Source organism: Centropristis striata, chromosome 20, assembly GCF_030273125.1.
Source record: "Centropristis striata isolate RG_2023a ecotype Rhode Island chromosome 20, C.striata_1.0, whole genome shotgun sequence".
Taxonomy (NCBI): Eukaryota; Metazoa; Chordata; class Actinopteri; order Perciformes; family Serranidae; genus Centropristis; species Centropristis striata.
The window spans coordinates 10,655,174-10,678,956 of record NC_081536.1 but is presented as its reverse complement, the minus strand read 5'-3'; the positions used below and the strand labels follow the sequence as shown (position 1 = coordinate 10,678,956).

Here is a 23,783-nt window from a genome sequence, read left to right as displayed (position 1 = left end):
ATTTATTTACATTTTAAACTGTGGAAATTGGATGCAGTGTGGACGTGATCGTACAAAGCACAGTAGAGTAATTAATACAACCTGTTTTCTTGATTTTTGGCCAAAATCACAAGCGTGTCTGTTCACATTGAGACCATCAGGGGACCACCAGCTTCACTGAAAACACAGAACTAATTTGTGCTGTAATTCAACTAAAAAGCCACAGTACTCTTTTTTTCCACACAATCAATAAAATCCCAGCACTTATTGCTAAAGGCTGTACCATAAATTTCCAAACTAAATCCAGTGCTTTTTTACATCAGTTTCCTGCTGATAATTAAAACCCTGATTCCAAAAGAATTGGACGCCGTGTGAAACATAAAACAGAATGCATCAGATTCAAAATGTAAAACTCATATCTGAAAAAACAAAATCAGTTATAAAAATGTACTGTCTTTGTCCAGTTTTCAATTGAATATATGTCAAAAAGGATTAGCAAATAATCATACGTCCAAATGTTTTTGGAATTGGGGATGTATTAGAAATTGTGCAATTGTGGATGAACACAGTAACATACAGTAGATTTTCCATGATTCACAAAATGTCAGAATCAGCAGGGTCTAAGGAAATAGTTCTGCCTGTCAAATTCATTTACATTTTTTCATGGTAATAAATTGCAATATGCCCAAAAATCAGGTTTTCATGAAAGGTTTTAAACGGCAAACTTAAAGTACATTTGCTCATGTGCATTGGTACATTACATTATGTCCCCATTTGAGTTAAACGTACCCCCCATCGGAGCTGGATTTCAGTGCTTGTTATGCTTGTACTAGTTCTGATCATCCCTATAGGCTCGCTCTGTTAGAAACAGCCAAAAATCAGCTCATAGACAAGAGCAGGGGAAAGTTTGCCCTTTAAAGTCTACACAGCAAGACTGTGGGAGTGGGAGAGAAAACCAGATCAAAGCTCTAAATAATAAAGCCACATATTTTAACACTAGTTCCCAAAAGCAGATTAATGATGAAAAATAACAAGCCAATGGTCTTGCTAAAGATCTATCTCAAACAGTGTTACATTTCTCTTCCTTTAGATATATTCTCTTTCTCAAATGTCCAGAGTGTGACGATACAACCGTTTAGACACAGTGCAGCTGCAGCTTCATCACATGTAATTTCTTTTCCCATCCCATCCTGATGCTATTTGCTGGCTCATGATGGCGTAGATGTTGTCCGAGTTGATTAATTGGTCTATTACTGTGGAAACAAATGTGTGTGAAACCTGCATGCTGTACTGCATTGTACTATACTGTAGGCAGGTTGTTATCAGCACGAGACAACATGCTGGATCTAACACTGGGATCCTACAGCTTTAGGCATGGTAGACTCAAGATTTTTTCAATTCCACTCAGAATGAAAGTTTTTTCTCGTACGCTTTGACTTGTCTTGGTTTCAGCAGTGCTGCAACATCTTGGTTAAAGAGCCACTTTGTCTAGCTAGCGGACAGTGGATCCTCTGCTCTGAGTATTCTGGCTAGAAACAAAATATGAGAGTGGTTATCCGGATCTCCTGAGACGTCCAACCCCAAATATGACTCCATGTGTCGTTTGTCACACCTTCTTACGACCCACTTTTACGTTTGTAGTTAACGTTGCCCTCTAGTGGCCATATTAATTATGAGTGGTGCCAAGGCGAAAGTGACTTATGGAGTGTAAAAGGAAAGAGGGAAACAAAGTATAAAGCAAGAAAAGATGTATTTAGGGTGGAGTAATTTTAGATTTTTTTTCTTAAGAAGCTGAAGGAACCCCGGTTTAAAGTATTTTGCTGCTCTTGAAGTCACACAAGCTTCTTGAGTTTGTTGATCAGAGAAGCTACAAACATGTCTCATTAAAAATGTTAAGAGATCAATATCCGCCTCCATGGAAACAGGTAACAGTAGCAGCAAACACCCGTTGCCATCCAACATATCATCTACTCCATAACTACAATCTAAAAATCCATTTACTTAATTTTCAAGCATGAATATTGATGTGAAAATTAATATTTTCTGACATTAAATTTATATGTATGGCCCGTTGGTTCATATAAGTGACAGAAAAGACGCAGGGAGAGGATTTAAGTATAAAAAAGGGGTTGTGAGCCAGATTGAAAATCACAGTACACTGCATGTCCCCCGCTTGCTGAGCAACCAGGACACCCCATGGCATGTTATATTTTGATATTTTCATAAACATGTCCTATTATTAGCTTGTCCTCCAGCTCTTGTGACATCAGTCTGACTGCAGCAGTCTCCCTTCATGTCTTGGCTTTGCCTATTACACTTCGTCTGACTCACCAGTGGACTGTGCCTCCCAGCTGGCCATAGGCTGACACTCTCTTCCACCTCATTACCAGGAAGGCCAGTGAATGAAGTGAATGTGCCTCCTAGTCTAGTTAGGGGTTGGCACCTGGGGCCGTACAATACCTTATGTCATTTACCTTGGAAGACAACTGAGAAAACAGATATAATGAACCGGTTAGGCAAGTATCGTGCAGCTGAGAGATTTCTTTTGAAATTTCATAGTTGCTTGCACGAGATAAAAACACAGACTGCATGCATTTCCATTTTTCAGTATGCCTCCTGCAGAACAGTGATGTTGTCAGATGCTGGCGAGAGCAGGAATATTTATCCACACGACGCTGGAAGAATTCTTCTCTCACCGAAAGGCGTCAGACCCAATTTATATTCTCATATCTTTAATGTCCCCTCTGAACAACAAAATATACCCACTTCTCCTCTAAGAATTTGGCTCAAAAACACATTTTAAATGTATTCTGAGCAGATATGATTGCCATAAAAATATTCATGCACTTTCTTCAAATACTGTATTGAGTGCAGATCTGTTAACTCTTGCACCATTAAACCAGTAATTTGTTGACAAAATTATTTGGGCCATGATAATGCATGCTGCTGTTTGGTCTGTGAGTCGGTTCTGTGTACAGTAAGTGTAGTCATAGCTCATTAAAGTCCTAATAGAAAACAAAGCTCAATATATTTTCCTCTTATATATATATATAACATAAATGTTTTGATATAATTACAGTGTTATTCTGATTTAATGAGCTATGCAGGAAGAATTACCTATTGCACAAGTAAATTTAGAACATTGATTCAGGTTTAAATCTGTATGTGGCTCACACCCACTGTATTGTCATCAGCTGCACTCTCCATTATTAGTAGGTTGTTTAGAGCAAAAGCATAAGGTCACCTTTGTTGCTTTCAGGGGCCATGCCGGGTCTGCAATTTGAAATTTCGCCATTCTGCTAAAGAGACTCAATTATGGATGAGCTGAAGCAAGCATTTATCATATTTCACACCCAATATTATGACATATTTGTCAGAGCATTAATTTAGATTAATGGCATGGTGAGGGTTTTGGGTGATCTGCAAAGCCTTTGACGGCTCATCCCTTTAGAGTGAGATGGTTTTAATGAAGGTGGTCTTTATAGTAGGCAAATGTATAAAAAAACCTTGAGCTGGTGAAATGTTTTTCTCCTGATGTGTGTATCCGCGTTCTGTTTAAAAGGACAGTGGCAGTGTTCAATACGCTGTGATTGCTCCAACCTCCATCCACCCACCTAGGTATGCGTGCAGAATTAAGAGGAGGCAGGTGCTCGGTCCAAAAATAAATAAGAGAAACAGTGGGGGCACAACTGCTCTTTCGATAAGAATAGATAAAAAGACAAAAAAATAGGCTAGTTAACAAGGGAACAGTCACCTCAGACAGCTTCAGTGACCTCACTGTTCATCTGAATTTTGAATAATCTAACATTTAAAATCGGCACTTTCCCTTTGTTCCATTGTTAGTAAAGAGCATTGCAGACACTTGCATGGCCTCTAAAAGATGTGAAACAGCGAAAGTAGCTCCCATTAAAAGCCTATTTCATCGCGGGGTAGCCAGGCAGGTGTCGGAGCACTAGTTGGATCCGTCTGTCCACGTGCATTTTGGACCGCCACCTCAGCTTCGGCATTGCAGCACGCAGAGAACGCCTGCATTATTCAAATGCATTTTGTGTCTCAGTTATCTGTCATGCAGAGGCCTGTCAAGTGCCATAAAAAGGTGGGTGGTACTGTCGTGCGCTTCCCGCCCTCTGCTGAACTGAAATGAACTTGACACACAGGCAGAAGCCCACAAACACAGGATGGATATTTGTTGTGAGTGTGGATGGCTTGGTAGGGGCGGATGCACTCTGCCCACTTTCATACACATAATAGGACAGCTGTGTACTTTTAAACACTGTGCTTATAATACTGCATGAGTCAGGGCTTTTAGAATCTGTGTTCAGAAGTGATAAGCTATACTGTGCCATGCAAAATTAATTTTAATTAACCACTGTAGAGATTTAAAATTATAGATGAATGCAATACAGATGCTTTGTGCTGCTACTTCTTCTAGTTTCCAAAAACTTTCTATGCATATTGCCTGAATTAGCACATTTTACAGCTATTTTATAAGGTAGTAGTCAATATTTTTCAGGATGTCATCCATCTTTCTATATGCACACACTGATAAATGGCTGTTTTTAGGTCCCGGTTCCTTGATTCATATCCCTGATTTCAGAAAGAAAAAAAGACAATGAAACAAATAGATATTTTTCATATTTCTTATCCTCTTTTGTGGCTTTGTCCTTATTACAGCGAAACTTAAAATAGCTCAAATATCTTCCCCCCGTTTGCCTCTCACTCCCTTCCTCTTTTCGCCTGTTTTAAAACCTTGCAGAGAATTTATTGCCCTCACCATCACCACTGGCCAACTGCTTTGGATTCAAGTCACATCAACTTGGGAGTCTCAATAATGCCTCTAAATGAGCCAAGTTCTCATTAAAGGAATTTCAAACACCCCACTTAGACTTGATTTGCTGTCCACATTCCTACCGCTTTGTCCTTTACCGTGGTATATCCAAAAACAGGGCTTGAAAACGGACAGGGACCCCAAATTCCCCCTCATCCTGCCTTTAATATGGGCCGAGTGGTATGCACACTGGTTTGACTTGGTTGCTTGGTAACAAGAAGCTAGGCATGCGATTCACTTCTCTGCCTTTTTCCGATTTAATTAAGGAGCCGTTTTATAAGTAATATGCGGGTTAGCTCATTTTGGACTTGTACCCATCTGACACATTTGAGACCATCTGAACTGACCCAGCTCAATATCACACAAACAAACCGGAGATGTGCCTCGTCCCTGACCCACAGGATTGAAATGAGTGCAGCGTGTCAGAGTCAGGAAGACTCACAAAACTATCACTTGGCTGTGCTTTTAGTCCTTCATGTAATTTACTCGGATTTCAAATGGAAGTGAAAGTGGCAACAGTATTGCTCGTTCGTTAGCTCACATTAATAAACATAGCTATTTTCCGGGACAGAAGATACTCTAGCAGACATCAGAGCACTGAACCCCACTGAGTTAGCAAACAAAAGTCCTCTTGTTCTAACTCCAGAAGCCACACTATGTGCTGCTTGTGGCATTGCGGTCTCCTTTGCCCTCCCCTTGCTCGCTCAGAGATGCTGCTGAATAGAAAGAAGGCGTGACTCTAGTGGGGTTAGAGGCAAGAGAGGGGGGGATAAGAAAGCATCATGTAAATGCAAAAAGGTCTGGGAATTTTGGAAACAGCTCTCTTTGTAATCATAAGATAGTGAGATGAATAGTTTTTTAGTTCTTTATTGGCCCATTTTAAAATGATCGTAAATCATAATCAGCTGAATCAAACCGAAGATATAACTAGTAACATAACTGAGGGCCTTGTTCACATGATATAACCATGTCATGCGTGGACTAAACTGAATTTTCTGCTTTAAATAGCATAAAAAATACTGCAACATTGACTTAAGAGCATTATTTTTGCAGGTCAACGGTGCAATTGCTTTCGGCTGCCTCAAGATAGCAATGGGCAAACCATGTGCCTGACCACACAACATGTCCATGGATGCAACTACATTTGCTGTTTACACAACAAGGGTGTCGGGAAGGGAAAATTACCACTGTGTTAATCTAAAACTAGCAATGACAGTTGTGCTGCACTAAGCACCACTTTGTGTCGGGTATAACACAAGGCCTTAAGACAATTTCGGCATGCCATGATGCTCTCAATGTTAATATACTGATGTCTACTTGGGATTAACAGTGCAGGTATTTGGTCATTATCCAGTATTGGACAAATCCAATGTGAATCATCCATTAAGTAAATGTTGAGATATTTTAAAAGACACATGAAAAGTTTAACCTGCTGGCAGCACCAACGATAAAACAAGTGGATAGCCATAGTCAATAGGACCTGTACAAGATTTCATGTCAATCCATTCAACAGTTGTTCAGATATTTCAAAGTGGTTGACCAACGGAACTACCGAGCCGCCAACCCGCTAGCATGGTTATAAAGGCTTTATACACCAAATCATTCCTCCATGCTTAAGGACCATGTTAATTCAAGTATTGGCATTATTAGCGATGGTGCTGATATTGTGTCAATTTCTTCCTATTCTTCTTTCTATCCTGCTGCTTCTCTTAATGATCAAACACTTGCCTTCTTAACAAATCAATGACATGCATGAATAAAGCAGTAAATACTACCTGCAATATCTACAAACTAATTTGCTTCTTAATGACTTATTTATCCTAAGTAGTCTCAGAGGAGACTGTTGCATTGTGTTATCAATGTCATATTTAGTATAGAAAATAATTGATTGTTTACTGAGATGTGCTCGAGAGTCCACTCATTTACCATGTATCTGTCATCATATTATACACGTAAATGACAATAACAGAACATATTTGAGTTTAGTGTTTTACATTTTTTATTCAACTCAAAATTAATGGTGTTTTAATGGTTCAAAGAAGTGAACCCTGTGAGCATTAAATACTGCACATAAAGCTCTCTCAGTTGTTTCAGTGAAATTGGATGCGAGCGTAGGTTGACCCTCAATAGATGCACTTTATAGATGTAGTGATGTATATTGCTTTTTGAAATGAGTACTGCATTGACTGATTCTTTCTATAATGTTCATGTAAGCCCACTGTCATGCACAGTACCTTACAATTAAAAGTTTAGTGTACTTTTTTAAGACGGGGGTGGGAATGTCATTAATTGTCCAGTTCTCCGAGGCAACAGGAAGACCAGTCAAAGAACGAGTGAAAAGAAAAAGTGAGGGGTGAAGCTGCAGCCTTGAATAACAGTGCAGCCTGCTATCGAAGATAATGAGAGAAAATCTCCTACTGATTTCTGCTCTTGTGAGATTCCCCTTGGAAGTTACTTCCATCCCCTGCATGTGTCAAATGCTTAAGATGTGGAGGAAAGCATGATTCTTTTGGTGTGTGCTAAGAATTCTGGTTTTCACAAGGCGTGGGGTCTAAGTTAATCACAAGTTGATCATGGAGGAGGTCACTGAATGCAAGCTGCCAAGCCACGGTTGACCGAGACATTAAAACAAGGAGAAACAGGAAGGGCTCATTTGTAATGAATTATTGAGAATGTCAGATAATGAATCCAGTCTCCTGTCTCTGTAGGGTGCCTAGAGACACCGGAATCGCTGATTGCTCCAACTTCAAATGAATGTATTGCATTTTGCATTAACTTATAAATATAATCATGGAGAATGTGTCTGGGCTCGTTAATTTAAGCTATTTACATGTCAGTACGTATTAAATAAAAAGCTACATATACCCTGTTTATTACAAGTTATTATTCCCACTGCAGAGAGAGGCAGAATCAAGAAATGCCATTATTTGCTTTGAATATTTTCATTAGTGGTATAAATAGAGATGAATCTGTAATCACAAAACAAATAGTTCCAGGAGGAAGGAAGACATTTTTTTGGATGTCGGGTCTTTTTTGTCTGTAATTTTGTGACAGTTTCTCTGTTAGTTAGTTGTTATGGGAAACAAACCTTTCAAACCTGATTCCAAAAAAAAGGTTGGGATGCTAAAAAACAAAATGCATCAAATTAAGAATGGAATCAGGGTTGTGCCTGAAATCCTACCAGTCATAGTAAAGCTTTTATGCCTGGCAGGTGCTGATAAGTATCTGTCTTAAAAGGGATGGGCTTTATTTAATGTTTAAAGATTGTTGTATTTGCCCGAATAATTGATTTTTGTCAAAAATTTCTGACATCAGTATTATCGCAGCTACAGGTGGCACAAAAGCTTATCAGCAAATGGATGTGTGTCTAAATGTCACTTTTGTCTGCCTCAGGAACTCCACTTAAAAATTAACAGCAGGGAATGTTAATTGTTGCCATGAAAAATGGTTTTGTAGACACTAAGTGGAAATATGTTGCTTTTTAATGGGCAGAACCCCAACAGCAATAACATTTTGCCTTGTGGGACTAGACGAATCAATGTTATGTAAGGAGTCTTTATTATGAATTTGAATCGTTCTTTTATGTGTAATCTATGCAGTCTGGTATAAGTGATTTACTGCACGTGCTTTAAGGGGAGAAACGCATTTTATATCATTGCATCCTGGGTATGTGCTACCAAAATGTACATACAGTATATCTATAGTGAAGTAGTCAAGTCAAGTCACTTTCTTATACCACATTTAAAAACAACAACAAAATAAAAGCAAGGTAAAGGAACAACTATCGATAAAATCTAAGTCCAAGTAATAAAATAGGGGGTTAAGAAAATAGAGTAAAGCCAAGAACAGATTAAAACTTGGAGAGGACATTTATTTGAAGATTATTAAAATATGCTGCTGTTATGCTTCACAGGATTAGTCAAGCACAGAGCTAAAGTAGATACATTGGTCAGTTTTATGCAAATAAATGTTATGGCAATCACAATAAATCGCACAAAAAGAAAATCGCAAAAAAAACAACAACCCAAAGAACAAAAAGAAAACCCAAACCACAATAGGCACAATTATGGCAATTAACAACAACAACAAAAAAAATGAACAAATACCATTTAGATGATGAAGATATTTGCAAAAAAAAAAAAAAAACCCCACCATGATCTTTTTTTAAAATGGAAATGAGAATAATTATGCCAAAAGGATTATTCTCTCCAATATTGGGAATTATATCGCAATTGCAATACCAGTCAACACTGTAAATAAGATGGTATAACTGCTTTAGGATTGTAGGGCTTGTTTTATTAAGTATCAGATAAAAACATGGCAATAAAATATGCTAGCATAGCATATGGTTGTGTATGGTTTGTACATTTTTATATTCATATTACAATCAGTATTTAGTCAGCATTAAACTACTACAGCTCCCATAAGTCTTGGCCATATCCAGTGCTGTCAACACCTCACTAGAAGTGTTACATGCTAACACAATCCTCCTGATATCTTAGACTCAGGTGCGGGGCCAGTGGAAACCGTCCCTCCTCTGAGAGGTGATTGCATGCTCCTGATGCTCCGTTTTGTAGGTATCAGACTTCTGTCAATCCTCGTCTTTGATTTCAGCATCATCAGTACAGCAACGTGATTGCTACTGTTCTGAGTACAGGGAAATATTCTGCGCTTCCAGCAACCAATAAATGTGAGGTATGAACACATTGATCAGCTGGACAGTCAGTCAATCATCAGTCAGTCATGTCTGTCTGTAATCTGACACTTTACCCATAGCCTCAAATGGCATTCACTCATATTATATTGAGTGATACTTGCTTGCTCCGTACTGCAGTCTTGCTAATGTGTGCTGGATTGATGTATTACTGCAGTGCTTACAGAATACAACAAATATTTAACTTCGCCCCTTTCTCCCTCACAGTGGATGAGACAGTCCTGGAAGGTCCTGTAGCGAAGCTGAGTGGAGGTTGGGTGGCAAGATATATATTTGCAAAACCAGCCTGTTTATCCCCATCTTTTAAATACAAAACCGAGTCTCTTTCGGATAAAGCATAAATCTAACCTGTGTGTCACTTATCCAAATATAGACTGCATTAAAAAAAATGGACGTAGTCTTCGTGACATAAGTCAAAGGTTCCTGAAGAGCATTTGTAAATCTCAGTTTGGTGGCCGTCGCCATCTTGGCAGTGCTTAACTCCTCCTAATTCCCAACTAATCCAAAGAGGTGGAGTGGGGTCGAGCTGAGGCGGGCAGAATTCAGCAGCTAACCACCTGTGATGGCATCCACTTGTCAATCAAATAGCCATGCCCTTAATAACGTAACTTTAAGCCTTAATATGGAATGTGATTTAAACTGGTGAGTTTTATACATTTTTCTCGCTTTACAGTTTCACTATTGCGATAAAAACAGTTTCCTATTTTCTCTGTCTCATTATTGTGCGCTAAGCTGTAATGTGCTACTGCCCCCTTGAGGCTGGAGGCTCAATGGCAATTGACAGTATGTAAATGCTTTTCTATGAGACCTTTCTGGACACAACGTCCTGAGCTGTGTTATATCTAACTCAACTGAACTGAACTGACAAAGTAAGTGTAGGGTGTCTTATGACATTAACAGATAACTACACTGGAATAAATATCTTTTTATATCAATTCATTGACATTTGCGAAGCTGCAACCAACAAATGTCTAGCATTTTGTTTGACAATTATCTTAAATGATAAATCGAATATAAAAATAGGTGCAAAATGTTTGTTTTTTTCTCTGTCGGTCAATTATCCAGTTAATTGGCCAATTATTTCAGTTTAAAGAAAAGCACAGCAAAATAGCAGCATCCATGTAGATCTATTCTCCGGGACAATGGGACATGGATGTTATACGCTTATTATTCCAGGACGGCAGCAACTATTGATGCTTTTGATTGAATAAACAACCTATAGATTAAAGCTGAAGTTGATCCAAAATAGTTTTCCATCATTATTAGCACAAATGTCAATCAAATATTGGGCAAAAAGGGCAGGAACTCCTGGTCCTTTAGAGCAAAGAAAAGGGAAAGACAAGGCCGCAAATGTCTCCAGGCATGTGTGATTGGATATTGAATTGTTGAGAAGGTAAAGACTAAACAAACAGTGGTTTCAAACAACCATAAAGGTTCCCAAATACAAACTGTAATCCCACCAGGGACTGTGAGAGTCATAAATAAGCACCTTGAAACAGTTTGTCAGGTGATCCGTGATTTTCCTTTCCTATATATTAGAATTTGAGTTTTCATCCTGACACATTTTGTTTGTGTCCTGTCATAAAACATGTTTATTTAATCACAAAGACAGCATTCCCCTGATGCTGGAATACAGATAATGCATTTTTAAACATGTTCTCTGCTTTGATAATCCGGTTTTATAGCCCCAGTAGAGGGCAGTAGTAGTATAGAATCCTATGGATACTATATGAAAATATAATGTGTTGTATTTTATAGACTTAACCTACTGTAAATGCATATTGTTCCTATTTATGCAGCAAGTTATAAGAAATTTCACAAAGCTTGACATTGTATTCATAAGGCTGCTGCTGAACCCAATGGAACATTTAAAGGTAAAATACATAGGCTATACATATGCATCATATTTTATATATATATATTGCAACATATATCATGCAGCTTCTGCAGCTGCAAAACAAGCATACCTGCAAATTAAGTTAACAGAACTTACATTACAAATCCCTTTTTCTTTTTACTCTCATTGACTTAGGTGTTTGGTTTCCATGCGATAATGATTTAAAAGCAGGTGAGAATGTCAAATCTAATGACAGTCTGAAATTATGTTTTTTACCAATTGCAGCCATCCATCCACCAGCCTTTCTTTCTATATATTATGCATGTCATTTTACTCTGTGCATGTTCAAATGCAGAGATTTTTTTATTTTTATGTACTTTACCTTTTCAATCATGGACGGTGTTTAAGGAGAAAAATCACCCAGTGATTATCCTGCTGTTCCATTTCTTGTCTTGCACAGTATTCCGTAAATACAAGAATGGTACATTGTGCCCTCTGATTACCCTCTATTTTTATATCATCTAAGTCCATGGAGATTCAATTACTGGCTGAATATAGTTGATTTATGTGACCATTCAGTGCGGCTCGTTTTAAAATCAGAAGAAAATATAGAAAATATGCATTCATCAGTGCCTCTAAATGCCATAATGAGGTGAAAGGATTGTCACGACTAAAATGGTTCCTTCGCCCATTTGGTGTGCTATCCTTTTTTACTGTCTAAGTAGCTAACACTGTGTGTGGGGGAAATTTAGCTATTGATGTGCTTGAACTTTTGCCTAGTTTAATAAATTCTAATTAGATTAGAGCAAGAGAGTGCATGGAAAGATAGTTTTTTTTCCTTTGCTGATTAGAGTGGGAAAAAAAATATATGCATGGGGCTCCATTTATTTTTTTATTTTTTGCATTGAAAAGCTCATTAAGGCTGCTCTCACAGAAGTGCAAGAGAAGTGGAAGGAAATGGTTTTGTCATTCGGCCTCACAAACACATCACACTTTGTTTGTTGTGTGAATAACACGGAATGAACAAGTGGCTGCCTTCATGGGAGGAAACGTCGGATGCTAAAGCCTGACAGCGGTGTATGTATTGATTATTTCATGCATGTATACAGCAGTAATTATTCATCATGAGTATGGCACAGAATTAGGACTCATTCCAAGCACTTTGATTAATTTAAACACAGTGAGTACATTTTGTCGTATTCATCCAAGCGAGATCCCAATAAACTGGCAGACATTGGTAGAACACTTGCCATAGCCATGACAGATTCTGCAAATTAAGTGCTTCACCTGGTGCCATCAGTGAATTGAAGAAAGGGATATGTTTTAAATCACCTCCTTTTTTAAGCCTCAGAGCACTTTTGCCGAGAGGCAGAAGATGTGAGAGCTTTGACTGCGTATCAGACGGGTACATCGACAATAACGTGAACTCGCCGACAATAGGTCAGACAGGCTATTCAGCCGAAGCTATTGGGGGGCTTGGGTGTCATGGACCTTTAAAACTCTACGTTCCTCTGCAGTGAGTGTGTTGCCGGCTTCCCATTTCAGCGCTCTGCAGAGCACAGCTGAATGGACAGCAGCCATTGTGTGCCCAGATAATGCACTTCAATCATCCTTAATGTCATCACAGGCAAAAAGGCTCAGAAGCTGGTTTGAAGGGGCTTTATTTCCTCCAATATCCAAGAAGGAAAATGGAAGTTTTAATAATAAGATCTAGAACTTCACTTGTTTTGCACACTAATTATACCATCCAGCTCTGCAAAGACCTGAGTCGTGTAGATGTGGAGGGATGTGTGAAAAACGTCTGTAGCCGTTTCTGATGCACATTTGGTAGTGGCCTCTGGCTGGAAAACGATTAAGCAGTCATGTTCAGGTTCAAGCTGATTTAATTTACTTTGTTGAGTTTAACATTTCTTTTTTTTTTCTTTACTTAGCACTTAATATTCCGGACATGGTAGGCTGCAGGGAAAGCTTGTGGTGTGGTAATCAATTCCATACATTGGCCGACGGTAAGATGTTGAATGGCTAATTGACCACAGTAATGGTGCATGGCTATGTGGTGGTGGACGATGGAGACGTGCACATTAAAAAACAATTAATTTCCAATACTAATGTCACTCTTGGCTGCCTCTGCTGCTGCATATAACAAGGAGCTGTCACTGATTAGTCATTTCATACTCCATCTAGGATTTGATCCAGGCTATGCAAAGTTAGACGGCCTTTTTGTTTGATTGAGATACATACTTTTCCTTTTGAAAGCCACTTGATGAGAATTCCGTGTGCCCTTTTGGTTGAAGAGTTTATTTAAAATATCCCCGTGCTCCTTTGCGAAGCTACAAGGTCGTGTTCTGGTCAAGGACTGATTACATTTTCTGCTTCCAGCCACTGAGTCATATTTCTTTTACTCTTGTTTACAGTATATTTCAAGCTGCAGCGGGCAACTTTGCTCTTTGGCAGCTCCACATGGCAACAAGACATCATTTGGAAAGTTGGAATAACTTCATTATGCACAAATCACAACATGACTTCAATAAACTGCAGTCTTTAAGCTCTAATTTTGCTGTGTTCGTAGCTGGGCAATGTTGGAAATGATTTTTTAAAAAGTGCCAGCAGGTTCAGCCATCATTAATTAATACTGCTTTCTGGTGTTTGCCGGCAGTTTGTTTTCATTCAAATTTTGATTTATTACTTCTCGTGCATGTTCATCTATTTATTCACATGGTTGTTTACTCTGAAATGGCTACAGTGCACTGCAACCGTATCAAAGTAAAGTACCCCCACTGAGGCAATATTTTGTTTATGGAATCACAGTTACTTAATTTCCCTTATAATCTGTGTGTAAATGATGCGTTTGATCATCCGGATCATGTCCAGAAAAATATAGCAGACTACAGGAAACATCTTTGTTAGTGTCACATTGACAAACAAGAAAAAAGGAGCAACTTCACTGGTGTTTATTCTTTTTTTCTCTTTTGATGAATGAATGCCGCTTTCACCCAGAACACTGATGTTTTTTGTTTTATCTCCCACCACCATCGGCAACACGGCTGTTTGTACACAGACAAACCAAGTTGCATGTGGCTGGCACCCTGGCCTTTATATAGTCGAGAAGAAAAGGCCTGAAAATGACAAACGTGCAAATTAATGAGCATGTTTTCCTTTTTGTGTACTCTCCGCTTTCATCAGTCATTATAAAGAATGATTCCAAAGGCTTCTAGTGGATAAAAACCCTGGACCTCTTTTAGGATTCAAAAATAAAAACAACATGAACTGATTATTCATTTTTTTTAATCTGCCCTTCCTTTTCCTATTTCACACAATTACTTTGCCCTGCTGAAATTACAATTATCATCCACAAGGACTCAGCATAATTTCAACAGCACTATTCAGCATAATTTAAAATTAAGATAATGCCTTTTTTTGCCCTATTAATTTAACAGTACTTAGCATCTCTTTGATAAAGGGTGGCAAAAGTTTTAAAAATAAGATTCAACTTGAAAAGTGCACCCAGCAGTTCAGTTTAGATGCCATTTTTTAGTTGAACCTTTCCAATGTGATGGGTTTTAGTGAGAAAAAAAGGCACTTTTCATTTTACATAAGGCAGACTTGACCTGGTACATAGACACACTGTGAATTGTGTTTGTGTCTGGAATATTCTGGGCTTTCAGAGATCATCAAGTAGTTAACTCCCCTGCCTCTCGAACTAAATGCCCTCCTTGTCCTGGGACTGAATCCCTGCTGAGTTTTCTCTCCTGTGTTTCTAATTTGCTTCCTCCCTCAACACTAAAAACAGTCTAAATAAAGAATAGAAAACACCACAGGTTAGAGGACTTCCACCTTGGTTTAAAATAAACAGTCGTGGGAGTTCACCTCTGATTTTATTAATGCATGCCTGGTAATAAAAATGACTTATAGTGCTAGCCATGCTATGTGAAAAGGGACAATTCACCCTCAAATAAAAAAAAAAGTATTTTTTTTTACTCTTACCTGTAAGACCTCTTACCTGAGTGTTCCTGTTCCTCCGTGAAACTTCTCACAATGTCTTGAGGGTCATTTTCTTGAGTGTCCGGGTTATGGTTTCTGGAAAGAGACATTAGTGTTGAGTATTTTTTTTTGGCACTTTGAGAAAAGTGGAATCTAGTCCCATTATATTCAAGAGACAGCAGACAACTCTAAGGCAGATATCTCCAACATTCAGCAAACCACACTAAAAAAAATAAGATTAGTAAATAGCACCACAGGTAAGAGAAAAAACATGTAGCTTTGATTTTGAAGTGGACTGCCCCTTTAAACCAAAAGCAAGCAATATTGTATTTTGTGTTTAGACTTGAAGCCAAAGCTGTTGGTCATCTGGTTATGTTTGACTAGAGAGCTTCATTTTAAAACTGACCACAAACAAATGATCATTTTGTGGAAATTGCCAAACATATTTGCTTTAAGATTAAACCAAATTAAAAATTCTTTTGAATGGGGAATAATCAAGTTGAATTTGTGCAGCCCACACTCTGAATGTTACACAAACACAGTAATTACAATCCCGAGCAGCCATGCATGGCTTTGAAACTTGGAATAACCGTGACGGTTCTCATGTTCCCAGACTTGGCGTCAGAATCCATTAAATAAAAATCCTTTTGCGCTGCTGTTGTGCTCTTGTCTGAGGACATTTCAGCATCGCCGCTGTGTCCTTGTAATTATTTTGGAGAGTGCATTTGCTTTAACATGAGCTTAGCCAATGAGCGAAGACAGGGCATGTTGCAGGCATCTTCCTCATGACTAACTTGCATATGACACAATGTTCCCTGTGCTGATAGATGCAGGGTGGCAGTCTGAAGCAGTGGGTTTTACCACTGCAAAAGGATCAGACGTGATTGGTGCTGTGGAAAAGCTGACAGCATGAATTATGAAAGTCTCATTAGGGGCTGTTGGAAATGATTTATCTCGCTACGAAATATGGTCATCCAACCACATTTGCCTCCATGGTTACGGAGTCCATATTGTGTTTTGCTCTTTTAATTTCTTAGGTGTATCATTTTCCTTTTATTAGCGAGGAAATTCCATGGACGGCAAACCATGACTCTATTAAATGGAAGGTCACTACTTGGTATGCCAAGCAAAATGGCTTAGAAAAGGACAAGGTATGCTCTTTGAAAATTGGCTGCAGACGCAAAGGTGCTAAAAAATGTGTCATGTTTCTCACTTGACAGATGCATTGCTTGGCATGGCAGCATTGAGCTTGGCAGTGTGTGTGACTGCCAGGTCATCTACTGGGGTTGTGTGTTCTATAGTGATGCCAAGAGCTGCTTCTATAGCTTTTTTTAATGTCTCTTAGCATGAGCATTGTAGTACCCCAAAAGATAATTATGAATAATTTAAAAGAATCTATAAAGATCATATCCTGCTGGTCAAAAAATAATAAAAAAATATCTTGTTTTGAGGCGATTGGCCAAAACTTACAAGGGAATATTTGATGAAACGCTTTAAGCAACTGACTAGTGTCCCAGATTTGAGCCGGCCCCAGCATCGCATACAGCGTGCAATGTGCAGTTTCTATACTATTCATGTAACCTGACTTCTCTTTCTGAAATGGTTTCATTAGTAATCCGCTTCCATCCTTGTTTCTGTCGCTGCACAGTAGTCCTTTCAGTTGTGTCCCTGCAGCAGCCCCACTTTTAGTCACGGGTGGTTCAGCAGCGTCGCTTTTTGAAAAAGGCTGGTGATTTTGCAAGTTATAAGCTGCAATCTTGGCATTGCTTTCACTTTAAAATGCTCCATAGGCGGACCCATTTTCTGATAGCATCATGCAGCTGAACTGAAGGCACGACACATTGCTCACATTATCATGCAGAGGGGTACATCTTTGTGAAAAAAAAAACCCCGAAATAGATGACAAGGAAATGAGTGTCTTCATTTGTTGTTGTTTTTCTATTTCCTCACCCTCTTATTTAAACCAAAATGAAGCCTACTCTCCGGACAGTGATAAGCAAGCATTTTGTTTTACAACCACAGTATTGTGGATGATGCTTCTGATTCTTGTGATGGCAGATTATTGTAGCATTAGACTGTGGAATATGCAGTTAAACTGTGCAGCTTTTGATAGATTCATACAATTTATACGTGTTTGGATGAGTGGAAATGATTTGAAGTCGGACTGCTGTGGCCTGTTCCCTGAAGTGTACGGGAAAAGAGGGGGAATGATCTGCTCACGGCACCCAGCAACAGGGCTTCTTGATGCAGTGCTTTGATAACGTCAGAGCTCCATCTAGGTTGCTTTGGGAGGTACTGCTCAATAACCTTGTGCATTATGCTGTAAATTATCAATGCAATCTCCAGTAGCCTCTCATTTGCCTACACATTAGTAATACAGAATATATCCTCTCTGCTTACAACAGACTGTATTCTGAGTGCTTGTCTCACCACACTTGCTCCATTTTTAGGAGAGTTCACATGACTTTTCAATGAGGTGCAGTGGCAGTTGCACAGAATTCTAATTTGGCTTCAATCTAAGTCATTAGGAGAGTCAACAGGAAGCAAACAGATGGCAGAAGGAATATGATGGATAATTGTACGTCTCAGAGGACAATTCGTAATTTGTATCTGATTCCGTGCAACCCCCTCATTTTCTTAATGAAGGACTAATTGAGTTTTTTAGATTGGCTCAAGCATATGGTCCCACAAAAAGTGAAGGGTTTGTATAATGGCTGTAAGAAGATACACTGAGGGCATTTGTGAAGATTTATAAGCTTGTTTCTAATTGGTAGTCGGATTTTAAGGTTTAAAAAGTCCTGCTTTGGATGTGGGAGTGTGTTAATTAACTAAAATATGATACATCTTCATTACGTCATCACCGTCATCATCATATTTATTCTTGTTTTTTGACATTGAAAAGTAGTTATTCACAGTTTTATCTTAAACAGTGATACTTATTTTGAAAAAAAAAAAATGAAAAAAAAATGTACTGTCCTGCCTCTAAAATGTTGGAATAAAACATAGAAGTAAAATCTGTATTTTACTTATGAATAAATGTATTTTTGATGTTTTTTATTATGTATTGTGTTTTTTTATGTATTCGACCGTAAAACATAATGGCTGATTTTCTTTTTGCTTTCCTCTGGAATATGGTTTTGTTTTATGATGTTCATTTCTCTGTCTATTGTAATATTCTTGTTGTTGTTTTTTGTTCGTTTGTTTTGTTTGTAGTGAAAAGTCTATAATCAACCAGAACAGGCTTTGATCATTTTTCTGCATTGATGTTTAGGTTTCAATACCTCCAGGAAACAAATAAATTAACAGACGCTGTTGGTATAAACAAGAATTTGTAGACCGTTAAATTGAAATGCAACTTTTTTTTGCATGTGGTCACTTTTACAATTTTTTTAAAGACTATTGCCTTTAGTATAATTCTGTATATTGTTTTAATGTCTAAATATATTTCCATTTTATTTTATGACTCCAATATATCTAAAATGCTGATATCCTTCTTGTTGACTGCAGTCAGCCTCCCTGCACATAAGATGACATTCACAAATGGCAGTGGCCGATGTTTATCTGTTATGTTGCATCAATCCTGCAGTGAGCTAAAAGTTGTGTTGGTTATTCGAGGTCGGACTTCAACGGCCGCCATGCACATGTATGATTTGTCATCTTGAGTGGGAAGAGAAACAGACTGAGCTGCAAAGATTCAAGAGAGGCTTTTCCTCTATTTATTCTCCGAGGCATCTCACTAAAAAGTAGACTGTGGACCAATCATTTTTTCAATCACATATTTTATTGTTTTTTAAATTTCTTTCACCTTAATGTTTCACAAAAATAATGTTTTTGTTGAGGTATGAAAACTCCTCTCATTGAGTAGGTAGTTGTATAGCAGGTTAAAAAAACATTAATGTGAAAGGTTATTAGAGATTATCACGTCAATTGGTATAATTAAATTTGTGCTCATTCAAAGATTGTTGAATAACAGGAATGATTATAATTATATATTTTTTTTATAATGAAGTTGGATTTGTTTTTCCTGGCACTTTAGGAGGAATAAATAAATAAAAAATGATAAAGGCATAATTTCTTGGCCTAATTGTCATGTTAACATCACTATCAGAATTATAGAATTGGTGCATCCCTACTAAAAATGTATTTCAAGCTCCTTACAGCCCAGATTTATCACTACATTTGACCAAATGTTGCCGGCGTCAGAAGCTCAGCTGATGAGAAATGGATCAAAGAGGTATCCCTCTTACTGGTCTGCGTGGACTGTACGCTTGTCTCTATTTTGGGAACTTACACTCTTCAAAGTGTAGTGGTAATGAAGTGGCTCTCATTAAGAGCTACATTTGTGACAGTCAGTCAGTCAGGCAGGAAGGCATGGAGGGCAGGAAGCGGAGCGCCCCTGATAGAAGCTTCTCATAGGGGCCTTTGAGTAAAGGCTCATTTCATGCAAGGTTAGACACATCAGTCATTGGACATGGGGCTGGCTTTACTGCCTTTCAATAAAATTACACATGGAACGTGTCCACACAGTGAAGATGAACCTGGAAATCAAATGTCTTCCATTAGGCTCTCTGCTGCTGGCGTGATCACTGCCAGCGTGGAAGCTTAAAATTCCCCGCATGCAGCGAATCAAAGCCTCGGTGATGACAAAGGTCATGGACCCGGGGAACTTTCATTCTCTTTGATTGCGTGCTGAGTCTTTATTTGTTTGTAATGTGTACTGCACGTACTTAGTAGTGGGACATTAATTAAATCAAGCGTAAATATGGCTACTAATTAAGCTTGAAAGCATCAATGAGCTGTGATGGGTAAGAAAAGCTTTGAGCCCACCAAATCAGGCTCACATGAATAGTTTGGCTCGGGCAGGAAAATGCTGTCCAGCACTATCCATGTTTGCACATCTTTGACACTGTGATGAAGGCCTGTGTGGGTCACGGAGCATTCAGTAACACTGTTGTATCAAAATCGGAGCCCCATCACAACCTTCATTCATTGTCACCTGCTGAGGTCGCAGCCATGTGGTGACGAGGTTGTTGCAGCCAGTGATTTGAGCAGACATTTTGTTACATTTTGGCCAACGGTTTTCATTGTTTTGACGGTTTCTCTTTCTGCATGCAGTGCTGGCCTCGCTTGCACATGCACCCCTGGAGGTCAGCTTCCAAAGCTGATTGAAACAAAAGGGAGTTATTTTACTTTTCACTTTTTAGTGTGGCCAGACATCTCTCATGATAAGATCAATTTGCAAAGCAGCCTGACTCACAAGATTAGCCACTGAATCACTTCACTCCTCTTTAAGTTCAGAGGAAGGTTTTTTTTTTTTGCTCAAAATATCCTAATCTCATTGCTTACCTCTTTATTACTCACCTGATTTGTTGATAATCCCTGACAAGCAGGTAAAATGGCTGCCATTATAAACTGATGGCACAGCATGGTGGCAGCAAGCAGTTTTTGCTCACACCCTTTAAAAAGATCTATTTTTGCACTTACTGGAAGTAATTGCAGGTTTGATGTTGCAGAGTGTTACTGAATGGAGTGCTAATTCTGCTTCTTATTTTGGCAAATTAGGAGCTTTTAAAAATGTATAATGAGAGAAGCAGGAAAAGTGTATAATGAACTGTGAGTGTGTGTGTGTGTGTGTGTGTGTGTGTGTGTGTGTGTGTGTGTGTGTGTGTGCATGAGGTAAGAGATTTTTTTTTAACTGACCTTTTTTCTGTATTGTTGATTTAGCCTTTTCTCTTTGACATTGAGTTCATATACCAGAGGCTCCAAAATATTACATCTTTGGTTTTGTCAGTCAAAAAACTATATTTGTTTATAGCACAAGATGCTAGATTTAACCTGCCTGGATTTCTGCTCTGTCAACAGATATTTTTTTTAGGTTTTAAACAAAGACATATAGCCGAGACTGACTCAATTTCATGTGTATCTATAGTGAGTCACAAAACTCATCAGTGACTATTATAACAAGTCCTCCAAACCATAAGACCACATATGCCTTTCGTTCCCACCCTCCAAAATGATCTGAAGGAGCGTTCCCTAAATGAACGCCCCTACGAGTGGCAGGAGATAAACAAGTCTGCATGCCTAAATGTGACGGTCACCATTTTAAACATGCTGTTAAGGTTAGGAGAAAGAGTAGTTGGGACAATATAGCTAAAGCTAGTTAAAAAAAAAAGGAAAATAAATTAACTTCCAGAACTACCATAAGTGAGGAAGTTATTTTGTGGACCTCGTCGTTCTTTATACTCCGTCTTGGCTTTAAGTTACCGTCCATCATAATTTCTAAGGGTGGGGATAATAATGATTATCTTTGTATAACATGACGTGATATCCCTTTCAAAAAAACAAAGCAAAAGAGAATAAGCAGAGAATGACAGCGACTAACAACTCAGCTGCAGAAACACTTCTTATTTATAGTCTGAGAAAAAGACAGAGAAAGAGAGAGAGAGAGGGACGAGGAGGGGCTGTCTAAATTAGTGTGCTGCACGCAGCTATACAGTGAAATAAGATTTAAAAGGAAAATTTAAAATCAGAGTTAAATTAGTGTTAAATGTTGATATTGTGGCGGCTACTACAAATAAATCAATGGTTTGGAAACACTATCAACTAGCTTAATGAGCAGTATGATGCAAAGACAATAAAAGTCAGAAAGACTGATATGTGATGTGCTTTGTTATTAGAAATATGCCTTATATAGTCCCTAGAAGTGTACACAAAAAGGCAATAAAACGTAAAATCGAAATGCAATACTTTGAGAATCACAATCCTTAAAAATCCGAATATATATTGAACCGTCACCTAAGTATCGAATCAGGAGAAAAACATATCGTCAAATTCTAATTATTACCACAGCCACTAGTGGGCGCCGCTAAAGCCCAACGTGTATATAAGGCATTTTAAGCTGCTGTACAAATGCCTCATGGGGTTGTCAGCCCCTACTGTAATCTCAGGGAGACATTTAGGTGATTTCTTGATGCTATGAAATGGTTATTGCTTCATGGAGTTGGCAGTAATATCTGAGGGGAAATACATTGCACAGAGGAAATAATGCAGATGGTTACGGTCCAACAATACATTGTTTGGATATGAGTCAATGAAAAGGGAGGTTAAGGAAACACCCAGCAAGAATAAATACATATTTGACCAAGAGCCCTGCTTCTCCATGTACACTGTACTGTATCTACAGGAAAAAAAACATTATTTTTCCAAGTATGATGACAGTTGTAAGGACATTAATGCCTGTATTTCCATTACAGTATCTGCAACATGCATTTAGCATAATCCATTATATTGGATATAACGTTAATTTCGGTCTGATTGTAGAAGCAGCTCCTTTGTGTCTGGTCCATGTGGTCTAGGGTTGTTGGAGGTTATTTAGATTTTTAAATGCTTTCTGCATTAAGCTGCATGGCTCTGACCTTGTGTTCAAATGAGTGAAGAGTGGCTACTGCTGATCTGTCTGCCAAGGTCATCTAAGTAATTCAACTCCCTATTTTAGGCAAATGTAGTTAATCCTTCACAAATATGTCATGTATATCAGGAAAGTCATGCCTGTATTTAATAGTCTGTAGAAAAAGACATGTAATTTTTAATTCTTGGACCGAACATTCATGCTTTGTTAGCGATACGCGCCATAAGGTTATGTGCACACAAAACAAAGTGAATGAATCCGTCATTGCACTAAAGGAAAGAAAGTCAACAGTGATGGATTTCTCTGAATGCCGTTGTTTCTCCTTTGTTGTTGAAGCATAACGCTTGATGAATATCAATACTAAGCATTCTCTTTATAGTCCCGACTGAAGGACAGACAACTCATAAATCATGAAATTAATTTTCTTAAAAACACACAGTTATAAAAAAGTTCTGAATACTGGCCAGGACATGAACATGATGCGGACTGAAACGGGAGGAAAGTAATGACACGCTAAATGCATCATCTGCGCTTCCTGCCTTGTAATACAGTGAGGAGACATTGTTTTGGGCTGCTTTGACAAATGACAAACAGCCTGCCCCTCCAGTTATTAAAATTCTGCTTCGTCTCTGATGTTTACGGTTACATCGCCACAGGCCTGAATGCAATCCTAGTAGTTCAATTAAACCGCTGTGCTTATTTCTCAGTACTTTTCTGGGTGTCATGTTTCGACATCCTGCTCTTTCTCATTCTACCTCAGGCTCTCTGAAATGCAACGTTACGGATTATCATCTCGGCTTTGTGGCATCTGAAGAGACTCCAGTCTCACACACTTTAAACTGAGACTGCCTATGCACTAAATTAACCAGCTCTCATTTATGTACCAACAGGTTGAGCTTTTTTTTTTTTCTTGAATAGCTTCCTGTCCAGACTGATGAATATATAATTACTCAAACATCAGTGATGAGACGATGAATCCTTGATGATGAAAAACCTCTATTTAAAAATGTGTGATTCATACAGTGTGTGCTCAGTA

The 23,783-nt window shown here is 38.4% G+C and overlaps 1 protein-coding gene and 1 long non-coding RNA gene across 9 annotated transcripts in view; one reads left to right on the top strand and one right to left on the bottom strand.

Annotated features, from left to right (window-relative positions):
• The window catches only part of adgrb3 (adhesion G protein-coupled receptor B3), a 133,180-nt gene that overhangs the window by 26,746 nt on the left and 82,651 nt on the right, over nucleotides 1–23,783 (top strand). The gene's annotated exons all lie outside the window — the stretch shown is intronic.
• Nucleotides 1–23,783, bottom strand: part of LOC131993878 (uncharacterized) — a 39,944-nt gene that overhangs the window by 6,772 nt on the left and 9,389 nt on the right. Inside the window, exons 4-5 of one of the 2 annotated variants that reach the window (XR_009396355.1) lie at nucleotides 15,359–15,435; nucleotides 14,293–14,474 (exon numbers count right to left, since the gene is read on the bottom strand). This is a non-coding gene — a long non-coding RNA (uncharacterized LOC131993878). Of the gene's footprint in view, nucleotides 1–14,292; nucleotides 14,475–15,358; nucleotides 15,436–23,783 lie in introns of those variants that run through there. The other variant, XR_009396356.1, reaches the window with a different exon arrangement.